Source organism: Rhinopithecus bieti, unplaced genomic scaffold (assembly GCF_001698545.2).
Source record: "Rhinopithecus bieti isolate Rb0 unplaced genomic scaffold, ASM169854v2 scaffold_14009, whole genome shotgun sequence".
NCBI lineage: Eukaryota > Metazoa > Chordata > Mammalia > Primates > Cercopithecidae > Rhinopithecus > Rhinopithecus bieti.
In genome coordinates this window covers 421,467-444,969 of record NW_016808040.1, presented here as the reverse complement: position 1 = coordinate 444,969, position 23,503 = coordinate 421,467, and positions in this window count along the sequence as shown.

Here is a 23,503-nt window from a genome sequence, read left to right as displayed (position 1 = left end):
AAATTACTTATATTTCATGTTTTATTAAAAGGTCTAACTAGTGAACCCATGTAATCAATAGAAAATAAATAAAACTTCAAAGGAATAAATAAAACTGTCAGGTTTTTTTGTTGTTGTTGTTGTTTTCTTTTGGAGAAGGTTTTTTTTTTGTTTTTTTTTTTTTGAGACAGAGTCTCCCTCTCTGTCTCCCAGGCTGGAGTGCAGTGGCGCGATTTCTGTTCACTGCAAGCTCCGCCTCCCGGGTTCACGCCATTCTCCTGCCTCAGCCTCTCAGGTAGCTGGGACTACAGGCGCCCGCCACCACGTCTGGCTAATTTTTTGTATTTTTAGTGGAGACGGGGTTTCACCATGTTAGCCAGGATGGTCTCAATCTCCTGACCTCGTGATCCGCCCGCCTCGGCCTCCCAAAGTGCTCAGATTTTAAGATTACATATATATGTGTATGTGTGTGTATATATATATTTAAAAATTTAAAAATTCAACACATAAATAATTAGATTGTTAAGTGAGTTTGATAAGGAAGCCAGGTACAAGGTGTGGTAGGTAGAATTTTAGTGATGTACTGTCAAGAGTCCCGTATTCTGATTATTCAAGCAAACACATGTGTAGATACTATTGTAAATGAATTGTTTGGATGTCACTTTTAAATTATTAATTTTGTTTTATTTTAAACAAGTCTCGCTCTGTCACCCAGGCTGGAGTGCAGTGGCGCGATCTCGGCTCACTGCAAGCTCTGCCTCCCGGGTTCAAGCAATTCACTGCCTCAGTCTCCCGAGTGACTGGGATTACAGGGGCCTGCCACAATGCCCGGCTGATTTTTTTGTATTTCTAGTAGAGACAGGGTATCAGAATCTTGGCCAGGCTGGTCTTGAACTCCTGACCTCGTGATCCACCCACCTCGGCCTCCCAAAGTGCTGGGATTACAGACGTGAGCTACTGCGCCCGGCCGGATGTTATTAAGATTATTAATCAGATAATTTTAAAATGGAGTGGTTAACCTGGGTTACCTGGTGGGGCCCAACGTAATAACTGGAACACTTAAAAGCAGAAGAGCAAGGCAGAAAAGTAAGATCTGAAAGAGAAGGAGGCAGAGAAGAGATGAAGTAGGACGTGAGGTCACAGAAACTTAAAACAAGAGAAGAACTTGAGTCACTATTGCTGGCTTTCGAGGTGGAGGAATGAGCCAAGAATGTGATTGCCCTCTCGAAGCTGAGAATAAACCCTGGCTAAAGCTAGTAAGAAAAAAAAAAAAAAAAAAAAGGGGGGTGGGGGGAATCAGCCTTGTAACTCCGTGGAACTGAATTATGCCAAGAATTTTAATGATGCTAGAAAAAAATCGTCCACTGAGCCCCTAGAAAGAGATCCAACTGAGCCATGCTGAGTCCAGACTTCTGACTGATTAAACTGTGAGATAATAAATGGGTGCTGTTTTAAAGCCACTAAGTTTGTGTAATTCGTTATGACAGCATTAGAAAACTAATACACAGTTTGAATATTCAAAAAGAAATTCCATTTTTATGTTTCGCTAACCAATAGAAAGGGAAAGTAAATCATGTATACCATTTATAATAGCATAAATATACACAAGAACAAAAGTTAACCAGATATGTGAAGATCTCTGGAAAGGAATTGCAGTTATTTATTTAGAAAAATTAATGCTGTCCTAAATAATTAAAAGGATATTTCCTCTTCATGGCCTGGAAGACTCAACATTTCGAAGAAGTCAATACTCTCCATATTGATCTTGATATTCAGTGCAGTCTCAATCAAAGTCCCAGTACATTTTGTTTTAGTAATTGACAAACTCATTATAACATTTATAAAATGCAAAAGACGAAAAATAGCAAATACAAATTAAAGAATAAGTAGCTGGAATAAATTTCTTTCTCAAATCTCAAAGCTTATAACAGAAGTTAACAATAACTAAGGCAGTGTCTCATCAGGGCCAAAAATATATACAAACAAACCAGTAAAACAAAATAACAAGCTCATAAACTGACCTGTGCATATATGGGTAGTTGATTTATATCAATATTTCCATTGCAGAACAGTAGAAAAAACTTCTTTTCAATATGTGTGTAGTGATGGTGTCATTCGAATCCATATGAAAAAAATAATTGAAACTTGATTTTTAACAAGTTTGTGTAGTCACATACACATACAAAAATTAATTCAAGTTCATAATCCTCAAGATCAAAGGCAAGACAATGCAGCTTCTGGAAGATAATAAAGTTAGATATTTTGACCTCAGGATAAGAACAAATGGACAAAACAACTTGTTTGCAACATAGTGGGAAAGAAATCAATGTAAATACACTTGAAATATAAGATACAAATTCCATCTCAGTAACATTCATTGAAGGAAGCATGTAGGCTCAGAAAAGGAGAAATAAATATTTTAGCATTGTAGAAAGTGAAAATTGGGAAATAATAACTTTTATTATTTTTTAAGCAACAGAAAGTGAATGAGATGGGCCTTGATATCCTGATATGACTAGGAGTCTATTAGTTGACCTTTGAAATCAGAATTATTTGTTTCTGTTTTTTAAATTTTACAAATATTATTTTTAAAACTATGTTTACAAAATGTCAAAATACACGTCAGAGTAAAGACCATGACAGTCATTTATCTGTCACCCAGTCTCAATAACAATCAAAACATGGCCAATGTCCCTTCATCTAGACCTTTACACAAATTTCAGAAATGTTTTTATTGATGAAAGAAATCAATAAGGAAAATACTAAATATGTTTGTTAAAATATGCTTTCCAAGTGTGCCATTTATGCTATTTAATATTTGTAATAATCCAGAAACATAGGTGATATCATTACCATTTTACAGTTAAAAAGCTGTAAAAGCTTTTGTGCCACTTCAGGTCTTTGTAGGCACACATGTCTTAGTTAAAGCAGTTGCTTCAGTTTTACTCCTGCTCAGTTTGGACTCCCAAACAGGTGCCACTTAACAATCCCTTCCCTTATATCCATGTCTCAGGCCTTTTTCTCTTTCCTATGATTCCTTGTTGATGCCTTTACTGAACTTCAACTAGATTTCCATGCAGTCATAACCAGGAAAGCAATGGATAAACTTTTGAACAGTAAGAAATACAAAAGAGGATGATTTTCTCCCTTTCTCCTCTTTGATAAAGAGTCTTGAGATGCCATTGACCTGGCTCGTTGGGATAATTCCATTAAACTGGGTAACTGGTTTCGTTTAATGGCAACCACCTGATAATATACCTTCCTCTTGGCTCTCTCTTCTGCCCTGCATTTCTGTGCTTATCCATTACTTTTGTTACCTTGCACAGCAGTCCATTATGAAAGAATAGAATAGAAACCCTCTGCGTTAGGCTCTGTTCTCTGTGTAACTCAGACTAAAGCATAAGCTCAATAACTTAAGAATTTTGACTAAGTTTACACAGCTATCATGGGTCAAAATTAAAATTCAAACTAAGGGTCTTCTTAATCTAAAGCCAGCGTTCTTCATCAGCATTGTTCAGCATCATAAGTGAATGTCAACTCTGTTGATGTGTAAAGTTGGCATTGATAATATGGGCTACCTTCCTGAGAATTTCACTGAATTTTAGATAATTTTTGTATTTATGATATAGGAAAGTAGGAATTATTCAATCTGGGGCCATATTAAAGGACTTTTTCAGGTAATCTTTAAGTGTCCATTCTTATTCGACAGTGGTAATAAATCACTGATTGGAATCTCTCATGTATCATCAGTTCTTGTTGACTGGTGAGCATCACTGCTGTATGATTGGGAAGGGACCCAGGTATTTAACTGCAGAGATTCAAATATTAGTGGCTATAGGCTTTTTTTTTTCTCCTCTGTTTCTCTGAAGGAGAGCCCTCCAGCATCCAGTCTGGTAGCGAGAATTACTATTACTGTGAAGGTAAGGAGAACTGAGTATCTAATTGTTCATTCCAGATTATCATACAATAATTCTGTTTCAGTATATCACCTCCTCGCCATCCGTCCTTTGCTTGATGTACACAACAATCTGGTTTGATTTTTATAGAAAATAACCTCTTATCCTCTATGAGTGTTTGGAAAGGGCAACTGCTTAACTGCTTGGAATGATGTAGAAGACATCTATGTGCAATATCTCATCAAACAAACTTTTAATTAATCCACTGCTTTTAGTCTCATATTTCTCTTTTACAGTTGAGGTGTGTGAATCTTCCCATTCTTGATTTATCTCTGAATTGCCCTACTTTGGAAACTTCTCTCTATATAGAAATATTTTAAGGCTTTGTGCTTTGTCAAATCATTAACAATGTCTTACCTATTTTATATTCCAAAATTTGTTGGCATGTCTCATCCACTCTTATTAATTTTGTACTTGTGATATTAGACCATTTCATTCATAAACAGTTATTATATTGGAGCCTGAAGTAGATTAGAAATAAATACATGTATTTAGTCTTCCATGCTTGACTAAAATTTCTATGGTGTATTTTCTATTTTTTTAAAAGCTACAGTTCTCATATTTTACTCAGTTTTTCTTTCAAAATTTAGGAATAGTATTTATAAGTTGATATTATGTATCCCGGGTGTTCCCACAAGGAATTCTAGGATTTGACTCATTGGAGTTACTATGCAGGGGAAGTAAGCATTTGATAGCAATCTGAAATAAAATCACTCATTAATCAATTAATTAATATATGTATATATTGAATATATACTAGGTGCTGGGTTTGGGTTTGGGAAGAAACAGGAGACTTGTGTGTTAGAGAAAATTAAAGAAGACAGGTATGATTCAAGGCATGATGAATAAAAGTAAACAGGAAGAAAACTAGGGTAAAGGGAGATCTTACATTTCTTAAACTAGGCTGAACATTGGTTTCATTCATTATATAATAGAAAGCTAATGAAACTTTTTAAGCATAAGAACACTACAAGTTAACATGTTTAGTTAAATAGATAAACTTAATATTGGAAAATGGATTGAAGTTGCCAGGAGAGGACACCCCAACACCACTTGGAAGATTACTATAATGATCTAATTGAGAGATGATTGAGACTTAGAAAAAAGGTGGTAATAGAAAAGGTGACAGGCTTGAGATTTATTGAGGAAAAGATCTTAAAGAATTTGATCTGTATTGCACATGAGTGGTAAAGAAGACAAGTTCTTTACTAATGACTCTTGGTTATTTGCCTTTGGTGGAGAATAATAGCATTTTCTAAGATGAAGAAGGAGTGGCAAAATTTCTAGAGTAACTTTCGGCAGAGAATTATCAAAATTTAATTACTTTGGAACACGTCAAATTTGTGGTCACCTTGACATGTTCATTTAGTGATTACAGGATAACATTTGGGTGTTCATGTATGAGGCAAGATATATAATGTTCAGAGTCATTAGTATATTTATGATACTTGCATGTATGGAAATTGATTAGAGTTCTACTGAAATAACTGTGACCTATACAAGATAATGAGAAATAATAGTAAGAAATAGAATTTTTAAAATATGTTATGAGGGACAATGTTTTAAGTTAAAGAGAATGGTGAACACTGCTGAATGGTGTTTAAAAGTTCAGAAATAATTAAAGTTTTCTATGGGTGCAGTGGCTCACGCCGCTAATACTAGCACTTTGGAAGGCCAGGGAGGGCAGATCACGAGGTCAGGAGTTTGAGACCAGCCTGACCAACATGGTGTAACCCGGTCTCTACTAAAAATACAAAAATTAGCCGGGCATGGTGGCACGTGCCTGTAATCCCAGCTACTCAGGAGGCTGAGGCTAGTGAATCGCTTGAACCCGTGAGGTGGAGGTTGCAGTGAGCCGAGATTGTGCACTCCAGCCTGGGTACACTCCAGCCCGGGTGACAGAGCAAGATTCCATCTCAAAAAAAAAAAAAAAAAAAAAGGTTTTGAAAGATAAGGGCCAACAATGCCTTGGCGGGAGGAATTGAATAGACTAGTGGGAACAGTAGGCAGGCTGGAGAGGGTTGACAATGATCATAGGAGATAAAGAATTGGAGATACTGGTGCAGACAGCAATTATATGAAATGTGTATTCTTTTAAAGATGTGAAGGGTGATAGCCTATTGTCAGTAGGAATTATCTAGTTGAGAGACAGAGACAAAGTTGCTACAGTGGAAATAACTGAAGGAACAAATGCGTTGAGAAAGTCAAGTCCACGTTTGGAGAAACTGACCTCAGAGGACGGCAGGATCACAGTCTCTGCTATAAAAAGGAGAAACAAGAAGAAATTAGATACGGAAGGTGGTGATAGGATGAGTTTCTGTTTCATGGCTTACATTTTGTCAGTAAAGCCCTTCATACTAGTTATACAAGTTGTTGAGGTTGAAGGGAGTGGGGAAGATGCAAAAGTATTACTGGTAATGAGAGACTAATTTTTTAAAAATATAGTGAGATAGTATTGTTGTGTACAGTTATGTGCCTATTTGAAGTTGGTTCTATGAGTAATAGAGTAACTTGTCTGAATCATCATCTGCCTCAGTATGGCACAATCTCAAGCAGTGCTCCATTGAGCATGTGTGCAAATATTAAAAAAAAAAAAAAAAAAAAAAAGCCAGTAGTTGATTGCATATAAGAGTGTGGTTTTATCTGGTAGTACAATTATTGCAGAGAAAAGTACTGAAGTTTGTATTTACTAACTACAGCATATGAGGGCAATAATTATGGAGATAAAACAGGGTGGTGGAGGGGTGATAGATATAAAGAGAGAAGTAAATTTAGGTTCTTGATGAGTTGAAAAACAATTCCAGAGCAGATCTTAGGATAAGATGTAATTCTAGACAAGTGGATATTGGTTCCTTGACATTAAGATGTAGTTTCTGGTGCTGGTAAAGTTTGGGCAGTGGCCATAGGAGTAAATAAATGGAACTGAGTGGAAGAAATGTTCATGATAGAAGAAGAGGTCAAAGTGAGAGTCTAGATATTGGATCCATATAGGTGTTGAATATATTAATACTAAGCATAGTGACTAGTGTTTGATAGAAACAAAGGCAGTTAGATTGGTCTAAATGACTCGTGTGATTCTTCCAAATTTTGAGATTTAATAATTCTGTTATTAAATTTTAATTATATCATTATATACTTTATCTTACTAAGCATTACTTTTTAGTGGTAAACTTATGATAAAATAAAACTCTTCTGAAGATCATGACGAGCATCTTCTCATTGTTGCAAAAAAGCTTTAGGTACAAATTTAAGGAAAAAAAAAACTCCCTGCTGTGAATAGCTGTCTTTTCATGGAAATTCTATAAGAATTGTATTAATATTTATTTATTAAATATTTTGATATTATTCGGAGTGTGTATAAATAGGAAAATTACCTTTAATATTCATTTTCTGTTAAAATTGTCATGTTTTTGAGAAATAAAACTGTACATTGTGTTATATACATAATATATAGAGAAACTAGGCAATATTCACTGGTTTTAATTCTCTAGACTCTTACATTACTCCGTCTATAGAGTTCAAGTGTCAAAGAAAAGAATGGATTCTTTCATGTGCAAAGAATTTGGCTTACAGAAAAAGAAGCAAATGACACTGGTTCCGTAGTGCAGATTATACAGTATAATGCAATATAGTGGATCCACCTGCTGCAGGCTAACTGACTTTTAAGTCAGCCAGCCTTTGTAGAAACTTGAATTCACAAAGTTATTTGGGGAAATGCTGGCAAATAGTATAAATGATTCCTTGGAATGTGGTTATATCTATACAAATGAAAACCTATGATAAATAAAAAATAAGCAAATGAATTTCTGCAAGATAGAATAACATGGGAGGAATAGTTGATTTTTTTTTTTGCTTATATTTTAATCCAGTTGGTATGATGACATATCCATCCAAATTTCATTTCAAAATTTTTTATACCCAGTTCTATAGAGACTGTGCAGGGAACTCTGAGTACCAGATAATTCAAAATAATGTATAAAAAGATGTGAATGCAAGTGTGGATACATATATGTGGCAAAATGTGTATGACTTTAAAAATTCTAAAGCTTAAATTGGCTGCATAGTGTGAATATGTGCAAGGAACTATTAAAATGGTGTTTAAAACATCTGTTTAAAAGGAAGGAACAGTGTCAGATAGAATTACTGATGATGAAAAGAAAGCAGACTACTCCTTCATCATATACTTTGATTTAATATGTCATAAATGTTCTATAGGCTCAAATAGCCTCAAACAGTAATTATCCATGTTTCAGTGGCTCTACCTGTCCTATTAACAGGGAATCTCTTACCCTTCACTGTCATTCTTGAGTTTAGCGACCACTGCTGCCAGCTAGAGTCACCACATTTGTCAGGCACCACTGACTATTTCTACCAAATCCACCAACTCAGGCCAGGCTTAGCTAGCATGGCTGAGAAGTAGTGGACTAAGTCAATTTTATTTAACAGGGTATGTTCAGAAGCTAGCACAATAACTGGAACGATATCATGTCCTCAGTTTTTTGGTTGATATATGCACTATTCAATGTACAAGTGAACAGAAAATGACAATGGAAATAATAAAGTCTGTTGTAATCCAATGTTAGAGCCTATTGCTTCAGGGGCTTATTGAGAGCTAGTCACAGACACTCTGAGAATCAAAAGGTACGCATAGAATACTGATTTATTAATAGTTGCTGGGACAGTGTATGGTTTTTGTCTGCTTTCTTCTACTAGTTTCCTCTGGCTCCATTATTTTCCCCTCTGCTGCCTGTCTTTGTTTGCCACCTTCAGAGATCCAATGTGGCCATCCCATTCCATTCATTGGCTCACAAACTCTTTTCCCTTAAACTCCTGTCTCCTCTTTTTCTTTACTATAGCTTTTGTGTTTATTTTCCAAGAGAGACAGAACCCCAGTGCCTCTAGGGAACAGGCAGTGTATGTGAATGAGTACAGGATCTGGAGGTAATCTAGGGGGTGAATAGGAGATTCTAAGCCCTATGTCAAGGAGCATATGCCCTCAACTGTGCTTGACTCATGCCCTAGAAATACTGATTCTGTGCTGCTGGATCTTCTGAATTTCAAGAGTACTAAAAATATTCACCTATTTAACATATTGGCAAATAAATCCTCAAAATCAACAACAGTAAAGCATCATTGGAGACCAAATAGAACACATCTGTGACATAAACCAGTCCTCAGTCACCTAATGGAAATCTCTCTTTTATCCTTGTTGATTTCTCTTCTACAGGTTTCCACCCTTTCTTATGCTTACTTTCAATCTGTAAACTTCACAGAGTTTTCTGACAAATGATACATAATTATTTTAAATGAGTGGCAGATGGAAAGTCAAAAGACTTTCACCATGGCCTAAGTTCTCTTGTGATACTTGTGAAATAATTATCCCTTCTGCTCTGGCCAAGTGGTAATAGCATTCACCTCTTCCGTACACTACATTTCTAAGATCTTAATTTGTCTCCTGTTCTTACGATTCATGGTTTCCTTCTAGAGGAGGGAATGAGAAAAACAGAGGCCTATCCTGCTTCCCCTGTGAAACAGAGAGCACATGAGTGGAACAGATTACACAGACTACAGAAGAGAAATATTGATTGAGAGACTTGTGTTCCTGCAAGCTGGTCAAGTTTCTAATCTTGGTGTGTTCAAGTAGGCAGTACACTCTTTGTAAGATCGTTGTTGAAGATTGTGTGAGATGGGGCTTCAATTAGAACTGCACATATCTTAGATTACTTCCAGCTCTGAGATTTGATAGAACAAAACAAAAAAATTAATTTTCTTTCTGTAGCTCATATTCTAAAACTCTTATTAAGTTCTCTGCTGAAAATCAAAGTTGTAACTTATTGAATTGCTGGGGTCTGAAATAATTAGTTATTGTCTTGTTTATTGATAATTATTTTGATATTATTTTATGACAATGTTGGGTAGGATACTAACACATAGTAGGTGATCAATAAACATTTGCAAAATCAAATTGGATTCATTTCTGCAGGTCTCATCCTACTGCAGTACACATATGGTCTTAATTTACGTTGGAGTCAGAATATTTAAAAAGGCGTTAAATTAAAGTACCATCTGCCAAATTTCTAAAACCAAGGGAAAAACAGATTTGCAGAATCATTGGTATAGGAGATGAGAAAGTCAGCATAGAGGACAAAGGCCAGATTATATTCAATCCATTTTTATTTAACAACTATTAATGTGTCTAGTCCACAGAGGCTTTGTGCTAGGTGCTACAGTGATATGAAAGTATTTAAACACAATCCTGGCTTGTATAGTTAAAGTGTCTGTTACCTTCCGTTCAATTATTGTCATTCCAGAAAGTATGAATACAGTACTTGTTCAAAGGACAAGAGCTGTCTGAGAACAGTAAAGTCCTGGTTTCATATTTAACCCATTGAAGGCAAAAATAGCCTCAACAGCTGTATTTCTGGGGTAATACTTTTACCAGGGTAGCGATATCTTCAGCACAGTATTCTGGGATTGTGAAATTTGTAGACCAAATGGAAGGGTGTGATGGCGGTAATCACACCAAGTATCCTGAGAAGCTATATGACATGAGGCTTTCAGAGTAGCCCTTCCAAGGAATGCAAGCTTGATTAGATGGCAGCCTATCCTCACATTCTCATAACAACATGACTCTGTCATTATGCGGGAAGAAAGGCATTCCTTACCACATATGAATGGAGCAGTCATTCCTAGAATTGCTTGCTTCCAAAGGGAGAATTCTTATTCTAACCCATGGTCCCAAGTGGTGGGAAATTCTAGCCAGAGGGAAGAAAGGTCAGCCCTGGCAAGAATTCTAGTGTAAAAAATCCCTAGTCTGTGAGGAAATTTTCAGTGTTAGTAGAGGTGTTGCTATGGGCACTGATGCATAGGAGCCAGATACAGTGGAAGGAAAATAATGAAAAATGCTGATTAGGAGCTCAGAGAAAGGAATGAAACATTTGCGCTCAACAATAAAATGTAATGCTCTGTTAATCTATTTCTTGCCCATCCATACTCTGTAGGTTTTTAAAATACACTTTTGCTCCTCATTCATTTCTTTACACTATATTTCCTCCTTTCTCATCACTTTTCCTATATTGACACTGACTTTAATTGTGAATAGATTAAACTCTGCAAGGGCCTGAATATGAAATATAATGTCAGCATCAAGAGAATCAGCGCTTTTTGTGCCATATGTAATCAAGAATGTTAGATATGGATAGTGCATATTAGAACCATTCCCAGCAGAGGCTCCAGAAAGAACTCAGAGCCATGCCCAGAGTTCTTGAGTTTCCAGAGTACTTTAGGGAAATGTCTCAAGCCCTTAATTGTCCATGTCACAGATTTAAATATGAATACCTACGTGTGTGTGTGTGTGTGTGTGTGTGTGTGTGTATATATATATATATATATATATATATATGCCTGTATTAAGTGTGTGTGTGTATGCAAAATTTATCAGGCAGATGTATCTATGTAGTTTTGGCAAGAGCAATATTAGGCCTGACTGAGTCTGTATTAGCTGTCAGTGATGTCCCAATTAGTTTATAAATAGAACTTCTCTACTTCAATTTGAGAAATAAGAGAAATTTTAAAATAAACATTTTCCCCAATATCTGGCCACATGATTTTTAAATTTAGTGTCTGTGAACCTTGCTATCTGTAATATCCTGGAATTCTATTTTCCACCTTGTCACTTTACTTTTGTCTTATATCACTTCTACATGATGGGAACTGTTGAGGCTACCTTCACCATCCAACTCGAGTTCAGATATGTTAACAGTTTGCCTTTTTTGTTTCAGGTCTGTCTTTCCTTAATTCAACAAGACAGTTATGTTTGATTTTACTTATATGTGCCCTTTACTCTTCATTAAAGAAAAATATTTAAATATTTTAGCATTTTAAAACAATGTGTTGACATCCACTGGTTGTGTTTCGTTGGACATCTGATTTATTTTCACACTTAGAAATATTAAGATGTCCAGGTTCCCAAATATAATCTTCATTCTCGCAGACTAAAAAGTCTGTCTGTTGTTGGTATGATGTCACCAGTGTTGATTTCCCTGTGGGTTAATTCCAGATCATGGTATGAAGCCATATACTTTAGCTAGAGGAGCTCTGCAAACTGCTGGCTGATATGATGAAGAGAACGACTCCCTCATAAACTTTCACACAGAGCAGGCTGTTCCTGGTATCCAGGCTGCAAAGGACCAAAATGGAACATCTAAAACCTGAGTCCCCAAGACATGAACCTTTTCTTCCAACACAACCCATTCTCTGAGGAAATAAAGAAATGAGCCCAGACAGAGAATATGCATGGCCAAATGCCACGGGGTGCCACTGCTATCAGGTGGCACAGATTTAGTCTCCAGGCACAGAGCTGCTGATTTGATTTAGGATAGCAGTTGTTAAGAGCAGAAGGAGCTGCTGGCATAAATGGAGACCCTCTCGGCCAAGCATGCTTTCCAACTGTCCCGGATTTAGAAGGAAATAAAAAAAAAAAAAGAGCTGCAAGAGGAAGAGCAGGAGGGAGAGAGTGTGGTAGCAGACCTTTTGAAGAGTTGGGCTGTAGCTCACTCAGAGGAATCTATTAAATGAACTCATCCGTCATCTTGCCTTTTATTGATGAGTGGCATTGCTTGGTGGCAAGTGACATAGCAGAACAAATAGTATCAGAGTCCTGGCTCCTGTTCCACGGCACACGCAGATGTGCAGGCCCCAAAACAATGAGTCATTACTTATTACATCCATTATTAACTCAGCTCAGCCTCATTAGGCTTAGAAATTGAGGAGAGGGAAAAAAAATCAGAAGCTAAGTGACACCAAGTACCCACGCATTTAGGGGGAACAGGGTGGTGTGGGAAAGACAGTGAACAAGTGAAGGACAGTTAAAACCAGCAACTCAGCAATTGTGACATTTTCAAATCCTGAGAGTCACGGATAGTTGATTGTGTGTTTTTCCTCTTCTGATGTGATTGTGTTGAGGATTGTATCTTTAAGCAGTGGGGCTGAAGTTGAAGAATATAGGAAGTACATCATTAGCTAACATCAACCCTTCAAGATAAGGTTTATTAGGAGAGGTGCAGTGCCTTTATTAATGGGTGTTTGGAGGTTGCTATATGCTGAAACCTATATGCATGATCACATTTTCTAAAGGGACTTGGAGAAGTAACAGAGGCAAACTGCTTCCACTGTAAAGCAATTTGCCCCCTGACACATTGCAAGAATGCAAAGGAATTTTCTTCTTACTGCTCCTCGCACATCTACCTGTGCTTTTTCAAAGTTGGCTGTTTCACCCAAAAGGAGAGACATTTGCTGGAGTTTAAGTGTGCTGGTAACAGAATCCAGTTAATTATAAGAGAAAATTGTGTCCATATTTTAGCAATACTGCTCAATGATGGAAATACTATAAAGAATAATTAGAACTAGTTCTTTGGAAGTGATTGTCTTCTGCGACAAAATACCGACTCATTTTAGAACGATGTATGAAAGCATCTCTTCTTTTACTGTCAACCATGAATAAAAATAATGTTTCATATTACTCCACGTGAGATTAACTGATCAATTCTGTCAGCTAAGATGCTTAGTTAATGAAGTCAAAATATTGGTTACATTTTTCTCACTGAATATTAAGAAAATAAACTATTTTGCCCATGTTGCCGTGACTTCCTTATTCTGAATACATAATCAAATATTTCTTGGGCTTTCAATTTTAAGATGGCATAAAATACCCTTTTCAAATATTCTGTCTCATTTGAGCAGATAAAATACCTATTTTTTAAAAATTATACTGTAAGTTCTGGGGTACATGCGCAGAATGTGCAGGTTTGTTATGTGCCGTGGTGGTTTGTTGCACCTATCAACCCATGATCTACATTAAGAAAATACCTATTTTTCTACAAATCAGGTGAAATATAATAATATTTATTATGCATTGTATGTACATTAGGTTATTCAATCAAAGTGTGTTTACAGATCGTCAGTTGATGAGTTGCAAGATCATCAGGTAAAGGTAAAAAAAGGCCTTAGTATTGAAGAAAAAGATTGAAGTTCTTTTTATGAAGTTTATATTTAGCTACAATAATATTTTGGACAGGCAGGAAATAAAAGCAAAAATGATCATTAAAATTGAGCAAATATATAGGTAAAGGATTAAATGCTTGCCAATCTTAATTTTCCCTATGTGGTTTTCTATGTCTACATTTAATTACACATTTGAAAAAATATTAAATGTCTTTAAAATGTGGAATTATTTGTGCACTGACAGATTATAGGGTGATGAATTTGATTACACACCTATGTGGGATATATTTTAATATCTCATATAATCATTACATTTTTAAATTATGCATTCATCTAGCCATTTAGTATAGTCGTATTTCATGGTCCTCATGATTATGAAACTATAAACAGTAAAACCACACTAAAACTTTCATTTTACACTATAAGTGAGTGATATTTTTCTACTGACATTAGTATGAAAGAAGAAAGAAAACAGACAAGATGGAGGAGAAGGAGGAGAAAGAAGAGAAGGCGAAAAATAAATATATTTTAAAATTTGTCTTGTTAATCTTGAAATTGAACTCGATGCCTATTAATAATTCCTTAAAAATTACCAAAGGCATTTCATTCTGTTCTATCTAGAATATTTTATACATTTTTCTGTTGGTCATAGTTTAGATGAAGGCATCAAGGCAGAGATCGGGTTAGATATAAATGATATCCACTTATTTTTATTCTTGAGAAACTTCTACTTCAAATTCCTATAATCAGTTATTCTCTCATTTGGACTTACCAAGACAATAGAAGTATAAGAAGGATAGATCTATCAATTTTATACATTTATAAACCTGCATTGTAATAATTCTGCCTTCTGGAATATTAGAACAAATCTACCTTTTCTAGTAAACAGTCCTTAAAATTGTTCAAGGATAATTACCATGTATCTTAACATTCTTCTGGTTTTCATCTTATAAACACTCAGTTCTCTCAACTGTACTGTATGGAAGAATCATTTCAGGCCAAATCAACATAGAAATAAATGAATAGTTTATCTATATTGAGAATACAGTCACATCTCTATGGCTTCATCTTCTCTCCATACTCATCTCTTTCCAGGCAAACAGCTATATTGGTTGCACAGTAGGCTCTTTAATTTATATTTTTCTAGTTCAGAAGAGCTAGACCCAAAGGATAGCTATCACAATTTTGTAAAACATTTTCTCAGGGAAAAGGTATTTTTTCAGTGATGGGGTCATGTGCCCTAGAGGCCACTGCCATAACTGACAAAATTTTTCTGCTGCAAATGGAGGTTTCATTCCCATGGAACCTGGATCTTGTCCAGTCCATCTTATTTTCCGCTGAAAATTGCCATGGTGTTTTACTTTCTTGCCCAGCAGATTTTTCTACGAGTTATTGAAGAAAAATGCCCTTCTCCCACCAAGAGTACTTATGTTACAGAGCAGAACTGACACGTGTCCTCATTTTTCACATATAAGCTTCAGTAGTATAGATTTTCACCTGATTTCCTCTTCATTGGAGTCTCTTCTTCTTCAGACTTGTCCTGACCCAGAGAAGGCTAAGACACAGGAAAATGTAAGTGACATTTTGCTACTATGTAATCAATAATCCTCTATCTCTAATTCTGACCCTTTTCTCCCATCAAATTTAAACGCAAATCTCCCTCTCAAAGGTGAACTCATCCCTCATCCAGGACACTGCAAAGACATGCAGCAGTTGCTCAAGTTTCTCACAGACTAAGGATCTTAGTCCTTTGGAATTCTTCAAGACCATATGCCTTTAGTGATACTTGCCTAATATCTTCCTGTAAAAACTCCACCACTTCTCAATTTTCAGAGGAAATAACAGCTTAGTATCTTCCCCAAAATTCATTCCACATTTCTAACATTGCAAACCACATGTTGGCCTCATATATTCTTATAAGTCCTTTTGCTAGTAGCATTTTATTTTGTCGAGGATTCTCATCAAGTGCAGTGTACACTTCCAGGCAGAGATTTTTCCAAGCCTGCTCATTTGTCTAGGGTACAAGGCATCAGCTTCCTGGCATCTGGGTCTAGTGGGAGGCCCATCCTTAGTTGGAGTGCAGCTAATCCAATGAGACTACCTTCGGATGCATAACACTGTCTAATCTGATGTACAAGTTCACTGCTCTTGTTGTACAGGTTGAACTTACGTCACTTCAGCCTAACAGAATTCAAGGCTTTACTACTTTACATTTATTTTCTTTTTAATTTCCTGATGTAAAGGATGGATATTTTGATGCTTGGCATAACAAATCTCAAGAATCCAGGCCCTCCTCCTGACTCTGGAAAGCTACCTCTGGAAAAAGCAGGAGAATATATTCACCCCACTAGAGAACCAGAATAGCATATGACAAAGAGAGATTATGATTGAGTGGGCTTTTGAATGGGACTCAAATATCCTATAGGATTAGCACAGGCAAAAGCTGAGTATGTGTCTGTCTGCAGGTATGATTGAGAAGTGACAGGCAATTCTGCTGCCTAAATGTATGCATATCCCCTAAACCACCACACTGTTATTAGAGAATCATTCCTGTGGGTATTATTTCTAAAATGCCTCTGTAAAAATGCAAATACTTTACCTAGAAGTAATGGAACATTAAGCCATTTATAGTCATTTAAATTTTAGGGATACTTAAAACACTGACACAGAAATAGAGTGAATCCAAGAAAGCAGGATATATAAAATAATCATTGATTTAGAAGATAGAAAGTAATTTATCAAAGAAGGCTGTGAAAACTTGAGGATGGGAGAGGGTTGCATATTAGAGATGAGGATACCTTGGTAGACCAGTTCAAGAATCAGTGGGTAAAAAAGGGAAGTGAGGCAGCATCAAAGATACCTTCTCTGTAATTTAGGAATTCACCAAAAACTGACCTTGACACTGTAAACTAAACCAAAACTGTTGACTTTGAAAATTATACCATATGGAATTAAAAGACTTTAAAACTATTGCAATAAGGGAGAAAATTGAACTCAAATTCATTGAAATTCGATACAGGAAAATGTTAAATACTGGGTGAGCTAATGAAAAGTACTGAAAGATAGAACACTGGGGGTGGGATATTGCTGATATTCTCAGGCCCATCTCCCACAACTTCTCAAAAAGTTACCTTTCCGCTTTTATTTACTCTTCTCCTGCTCCTTGAAGCACACATGATGAACCCCTAGCACTGGATGTGTTCGAATTCATGAATGAATGTTCATCTTCCACTTCTACTTAATTATACCTGCTCATTAATGGAGGGTTCTTCTGGTGGTAGTGTGCTCCCAATCTTTTAAACACTAAAGTGTGTATAGTCACCTTAAATGATAGGCATTGCTCTTTTCCTCATAGAGATGAGGAAATGAAAACTGAAATTAGATATTTGCTCTAAGTCCTAAAAGTAGTGAAGGCAGAATCAGCACTCAGCTTTAGGTACCCTTTCCCTAAGCTTACTCCCCACTGAACTTCCCACTCTGCCAAGCCCAGCATCAAATTCAAATCCTGTCTGTTTTCTGATGACCTATTATATTAGTCTCTTCTCATGCAGCTAATAAAGACATACCTGAGACTGAGTGATTTATAAAAAATGATGTTTAGTTTACTCACAGTTCTGCATGGCTGTGGAAGCATCAGGAGACTTAAAATCATGGTGGAAGGCACCTCTTCACAGAGTGGCAGAAGAGAGAATGAGTGCCAAGTGAAGGGGGAAGCCCTGTATAAAACCATCAGATCTGGAGAGAACTCACTCACTATCACAGGAACAGTATGGAGGAAACCACCCTAATGATTAAATTATTTCCACCAAGTCCTGACTTTGACATGTAGGAATTATTACAATTCAAGGTGAGATTTGGGTGGGGACACAGAGCCAAATCAACCATATCACCTGCCTCTGACAGACTTTCCTTCTTTGAAGTGCTCAACCACTTATATTTTATCCCCATTTTTGGCAAACCTTACTCAATGCTCCATAAAATTATTTAAGTATCATTTCCCTGGGGCAGGACACTTGTTGAGCCTTCTGCAGGGGACAAAGTTGAAATAGATGTAAAACTCCCTGGTGTATTTCATTACTTGCCTAATGTTTTCCTTACAATTTTCTCAGAGTAAGTAGGTTCCAATACACACTCAAGATTGCTCACGAAGGTTGATGGAATATCTCAAATGAAAAGCTCGAATTTACAGAGTGGTGGCTTCTAATATTATAGTCTCTGGAACATACAGTTAGTCCATTCTACTCATTGTACGTCAGAAAATTGAAAATCAATGTTGAAGTTGTTTGTTTAATGGAACACAGTCTCCCGTTAAGCTACTATCTTTAGAAACTTACAATTGCAAAATAAAATAAAAATCAAATCTTAATAAAAGCAGTAAATGTAAAGAAGTTGTTATTTATAGCTTTTAATGTACAAAAAGTGTGAACAGGGCCCTGATTAGAGTTCTGCAACCTAGTGAGCACAAAGCAAGTCTATAAAAAATGGAATAATGAAAACTAGGAATGTTCAAAGTTTTGAAAATAAATTCTTTCTTTCCCATAAGCATCTCTCCCATAGGCATTTTTGCCCTATTAGAGACAGAATACTGGATTGACTAATGGTCTTATGTTTGCAAACTCTCATTGAATCTAATATTTTGAGACTCACCAATGAAAGGATGAAAACATGGAATAAATGTGTAATATCCTATATATTTACTTTTTATATATATAAAGTATATATGTAAAGTGTGTATATATATATAAAGTAAATATATATATACACACACACAAACATATGTGTATACATAGCAATGACATTTGACTGTATCCAGTTCATCCTTTTCTCTGTAACATGATGACGGTTTACATTTATAAAGCACTCTTATTTTTTTCAAATTCATCATAAAAAGTAATTTGATTTCTTTTTCGTTGCTACAAACCTTAACAAAACGGGCATTCTACCTGTTTTGTGACTGCAGCTACATCTGGGGCCATATAGGCGATCACATGGGTTAGTCCATGTTTTAAGCTTTGTAAGGTCATGCTGCAATCATTATCACTAACTGTCTTTGTTTAGCTTTATCAATATCATTTTTTATTTACTCCAAAAACATTATCTTCATTCTAAATTCAAGAAGAACTGATACCATTGCTGCAAGTGGGGCCAGAAGAAGAAGGCTCTAGGAAGATGGATTGTGGAAGGGTGGATTTCCCTCATGATATTCTCTGGTGAGTTGTCTTCCAAGTACTTCTTGGAAAGTAAATGAGGATTTGAGTGTCTCATAGCACTAATTAATTCTGAAAAGAAAAGTAGAAGAAAGTGAAATTTCTTGACAGCTGCCCTGAACATCAGAGTGTCAATGCCAGTTAACAGATGCCACTGATCAGCAGTGTTCAACTTGTTTTCATAAATCTATCAGCAGAATAGAAGAAAGTTTTTATAGTTTCCTTCATGAGTTTAGACTGAAGCAAAACTTACCTCCTCTAAACAATGTGTGTGAAAAAATTCACACTTCTTTGTATATTATTTCCTTTAACAGGGATTGCTAATTTCCATGTACCCATGATTACCATTAGTAACAGCTACAAAATTTTATCAGGCACTTACTCTATGCAGAAATCAATAAGGAGAACTAAGTAGTATATACAGTGACATAGACAACAATTTTACTCTTAAAGGGCCTAAAATCTGGGATGATTAAAGCACAGTAGTAGAAAAAATGCAAGGCAACATATACTAAGCATCAGAATTACATTCAAAACAAGACTGGCTGCAGTTATCAAAAGTGATATTCTGATGGCTGACTTTCATAATGTTCTTTATTTTTGTGTTTACTGATATAGTTTTTAAAATCTTAATACAGTATTCCAACATACCTCATAAAGCTAGAGAGCAACTCCTAAAGGAGTCATTAATTGTTAGTTAAAGAAGATTATTCTTGCCCTGGAGCAAAAGGAGTCGATTTTGAATAAAAGTGCTTGATCTGAAAAGTTACTGATCTTGTAGGTTAAATCAGAACCTACCCATTCTAAAAGTTGTAATAATAATTGAATAATAAAATAATACATAGCAACATATTTTAATTTATTCTTCATAATGTATAAAATATTCAGATATCTGTACATTTATGTAATTTTGATTCGGGAGTGCTGGGAAGGGAAGAGCATGGTCCCTTTAAATGATATGGAAGTGGGGAAAAGAAGGGCTGTGTAGAGAAAGAGAGGTCCTGGCTAGGGATCCACCCCCACGGACCTAGGTGAGGACAGGCACTCCAGCTTTCACACCCAAATGTTGCATTTTCCAAGACCACCCTGGCCCGCCACACTCTCATCCTATAAAAAACCGAGACCCTGGCGGGCAGACTGGGGAAGGAGCCCCACAGTCTGCCTGTCTGTATTCTCCCCTAGAGGTTTGAGCAGATAGGCACTGAAGAAGCAAGCCACACCCCCACCACATGCCCTGTGAGGGGGACAAGGGAACTTTTCCTGTTTCAATTTTTACAAAAATTCTGTGAAGCAATCAGAAATTGCTATATTCCTTTTAGGAATTAGAAACCTGAAGCTCTAGATTAAGGCTGTAAGGTTGGGTTTGAAGATCAGAGTGCGCAGTTTTCTCACTCTAATCACTGCCCATCTCCTACTGGTACATTGTATCTAAAATGCCAGATTCAAAAGCTTATTTACTGCAGAATGAATTCTAAGATTTTGTGAATCATGACCTAGAGAAGACCAGCTTTATATATAATTACACATTGAAACAGCCTGTTTCTGGCAGCCCAAATTCCTATTCTGAAGTTTTTTTTATTTTAACCCTTGATCCTCCACTGTTGTAATTCTCCAATCCCAACTGCCACCTCCTTCTATGTTGAAGGCTCTTTCATCGTTCCATCTTTCTTGGCAGAGACAAAGTAGAAGATGAAATGTACAGCCTGGAAAATTGCCTGATACTGTTGTGTATTTCTGTGCATAATTCCTCTGGTTCAGGTTTAGGAGGAGGACTTTGTAAGGGCTAAGGCTAAGAACATGACAGAAAATTCTATTTATCCTTCATTGATTCACTAGACTTACTTCCTCTTGGGTACTTCTCAGACACAACAAGGAAGAGTTCATATATCTTCCTGTATACTTTGATGGCACCCTAGACTTACATCTACTGCAATGTAATATGTTAGACAGTATTACAAGATTTTGTTTGCTTTTGCCTCCTAACTGAATGTGAGATCTTTACCAAAAGGATTCTACCATCATTATTCTTATCCTAAGCCTCAAACATAAATACCAGGTACACTGTAAGGGCAGAGTAAATACTTGACAAATGGGAGGATAAATGAAATGGGATGGAATAATATTAGAATTGCCTATGTATTTAATTTCTCAAAATTTCTTGTAACATCTGTATCATAATAATATTGTATTTATTTTTTAAAAATTCACATGCATGCTCATTCCTGAAAAGGATACTTAGGAAATCTCTCTTAAACATAGAAGAGAAGTAAACAGATAGAGACTGGAAATTGCAAAGGGATTCTTTGCCAATAATATGTAATTCTCAACTCAAAAGGAGATGAGAAGATTCACTCTGGATTGTGCTTCAAACCATTAAAGATTAACTATTACAGTCCAGTTGTAGTTGCAGCTTAAAGCTGCTACTTTAAGATCCCTTAGTATAAAATGAACTGGATATGCATATTAAATTATTATCACTCTAGCTTTGTAAGTACAAGCCAAGGTGAAAATGACTGGGAGAGAAAAGCTATGAAAAAAAGAGTAGAACCAAGGATGTGATTTAATCAACACTCTCCCAACAGCCTTTCAGCATTTCTCCTCTGTGCAACAAGAATCTTTTAGTTGCAATTACAATCAGTGGAGTTGAAGCAGTAGTCATACCACCTGGAGGCAGGCAAAGTGTCATTGGTTCAGGCCCTAACTACATATAATTTGGGTCTATATGTGGATGGTGGTACATTTTTTCCTGCGATTCATTTTAGCTTCCCCACTAAGACCCATGCCTCTCTTCCTCCCACCAGCAATTAGACACACATTTCAAATCAACTCGACTCAATTTCTAAATATGATTCAATAAATCAATGGCAATGAACAGCCAATTGAAGCTTTTTCTTTTCTTCCCAAGTTCAATAAATCTCAAGATTTAGAGAACATTCTCACAATTCTCAAAAGCTTAATTCAGTGCTTTAAGAGCCAGGAAACTTCAACTACTAAAATAAAACATATATTTTAATTTATATATGATTATACATTTATAATTTTTCTTAATAAATTGTCTTGATTTCTCTCATAACAGCCTTGCGCGGTAAGACATGCATTATTGTGCCATTTTCTATCTTAGTAAACTTGAACTTATTTGAATGTGTATCAGCTATTCATAGTAGTAGAAATCACTCAGGAACCAACGAGGGAAAGGATGTTACTTCTTGGGCCAAGATAAATGATTAAAAAATAAGAACATTAGTTATTGGTGGCCGTAGCATTAAAGGAGCGTTGAGACCAGGGTGTTTACTAGAATTGTGACATGAGGTTTTTGACCATTTGTTGGTTTACAGCAAAAATGCAGAATATTCCCCATATGCATCAGTCAGGATTTGATCAGGAAAACAGAACCACTGTGAATAACATATACATAAGTAAAGAGAGAGGGAGATTTAATAGGGACTTGACTGTATTCAATTTCAATAACTGATACAAGGCTGTTTTGTTTGCATCCAAGCCTGACATAATCAGAGAAGGCAGTCAGGAAGAGATGATAGTAAAGTGAAGGAAGGCGAGGAAAAACTGGAAACTAAACGGATGAACCAGAACCCAGAGGACGGATTGGAACCCATGTTTATCTTTCACCACTTTCAGGCCTCAAACTTCAGTGAGGTGAAGGAACTTATGGAAAATCTGGTATCCTTCTTCATGGAGCCAAACACACATATGGTCCAGAAGTTGGAAAAGCTAAAGAGGAGCCAGTGGGAGTTAAAGGAACTGCAGACCCAGCTGTTGTCCCCATGCCCTGCGCACAAGATGAGCCCATCATTAATGAGGGACAATGTGTGTGTGAGCTACAACAGCCCCTGGTATCTCTGCACTTAATTTCCAAACTTAAAATTTCAGCTTTACTTTTTACCTTCCAAATAACAAAATGTTGTTTGGAGCTCATGCTATTTCAGAATTATTCAGGGAAAGGAAAATCTGGAAAATATAGTTTAGTGTAGCTATACTGAATCAATACAAATCTAGTACATTACCATCAGGGGTGTGTGTGTGTGTGTATAAATCTATATGTTTAAATACATATAAAATGGATGAAGAAGAAAATATATCAAATACATTATATTAAAAACTAATAAATACCCTAACACAAGGAAAAATTGTTTTTATTGACTGTTTAATAGATGTAAGTGCTGTGATGAAAAGTTGAGCAAATATAAAACTTAAAGCTAACAGTGTATTTAACAACTAGTATTTAGATTCCAGAAGGCTTCATGCTTAGCCTGAGGTAAAAAAAAAAAAAAAAAAAAAAAAAAAAAAAAAAACAATTAGTGAAAAAAAAGGTGAAACATTTTTTAAAAAAAAAAAAAAATT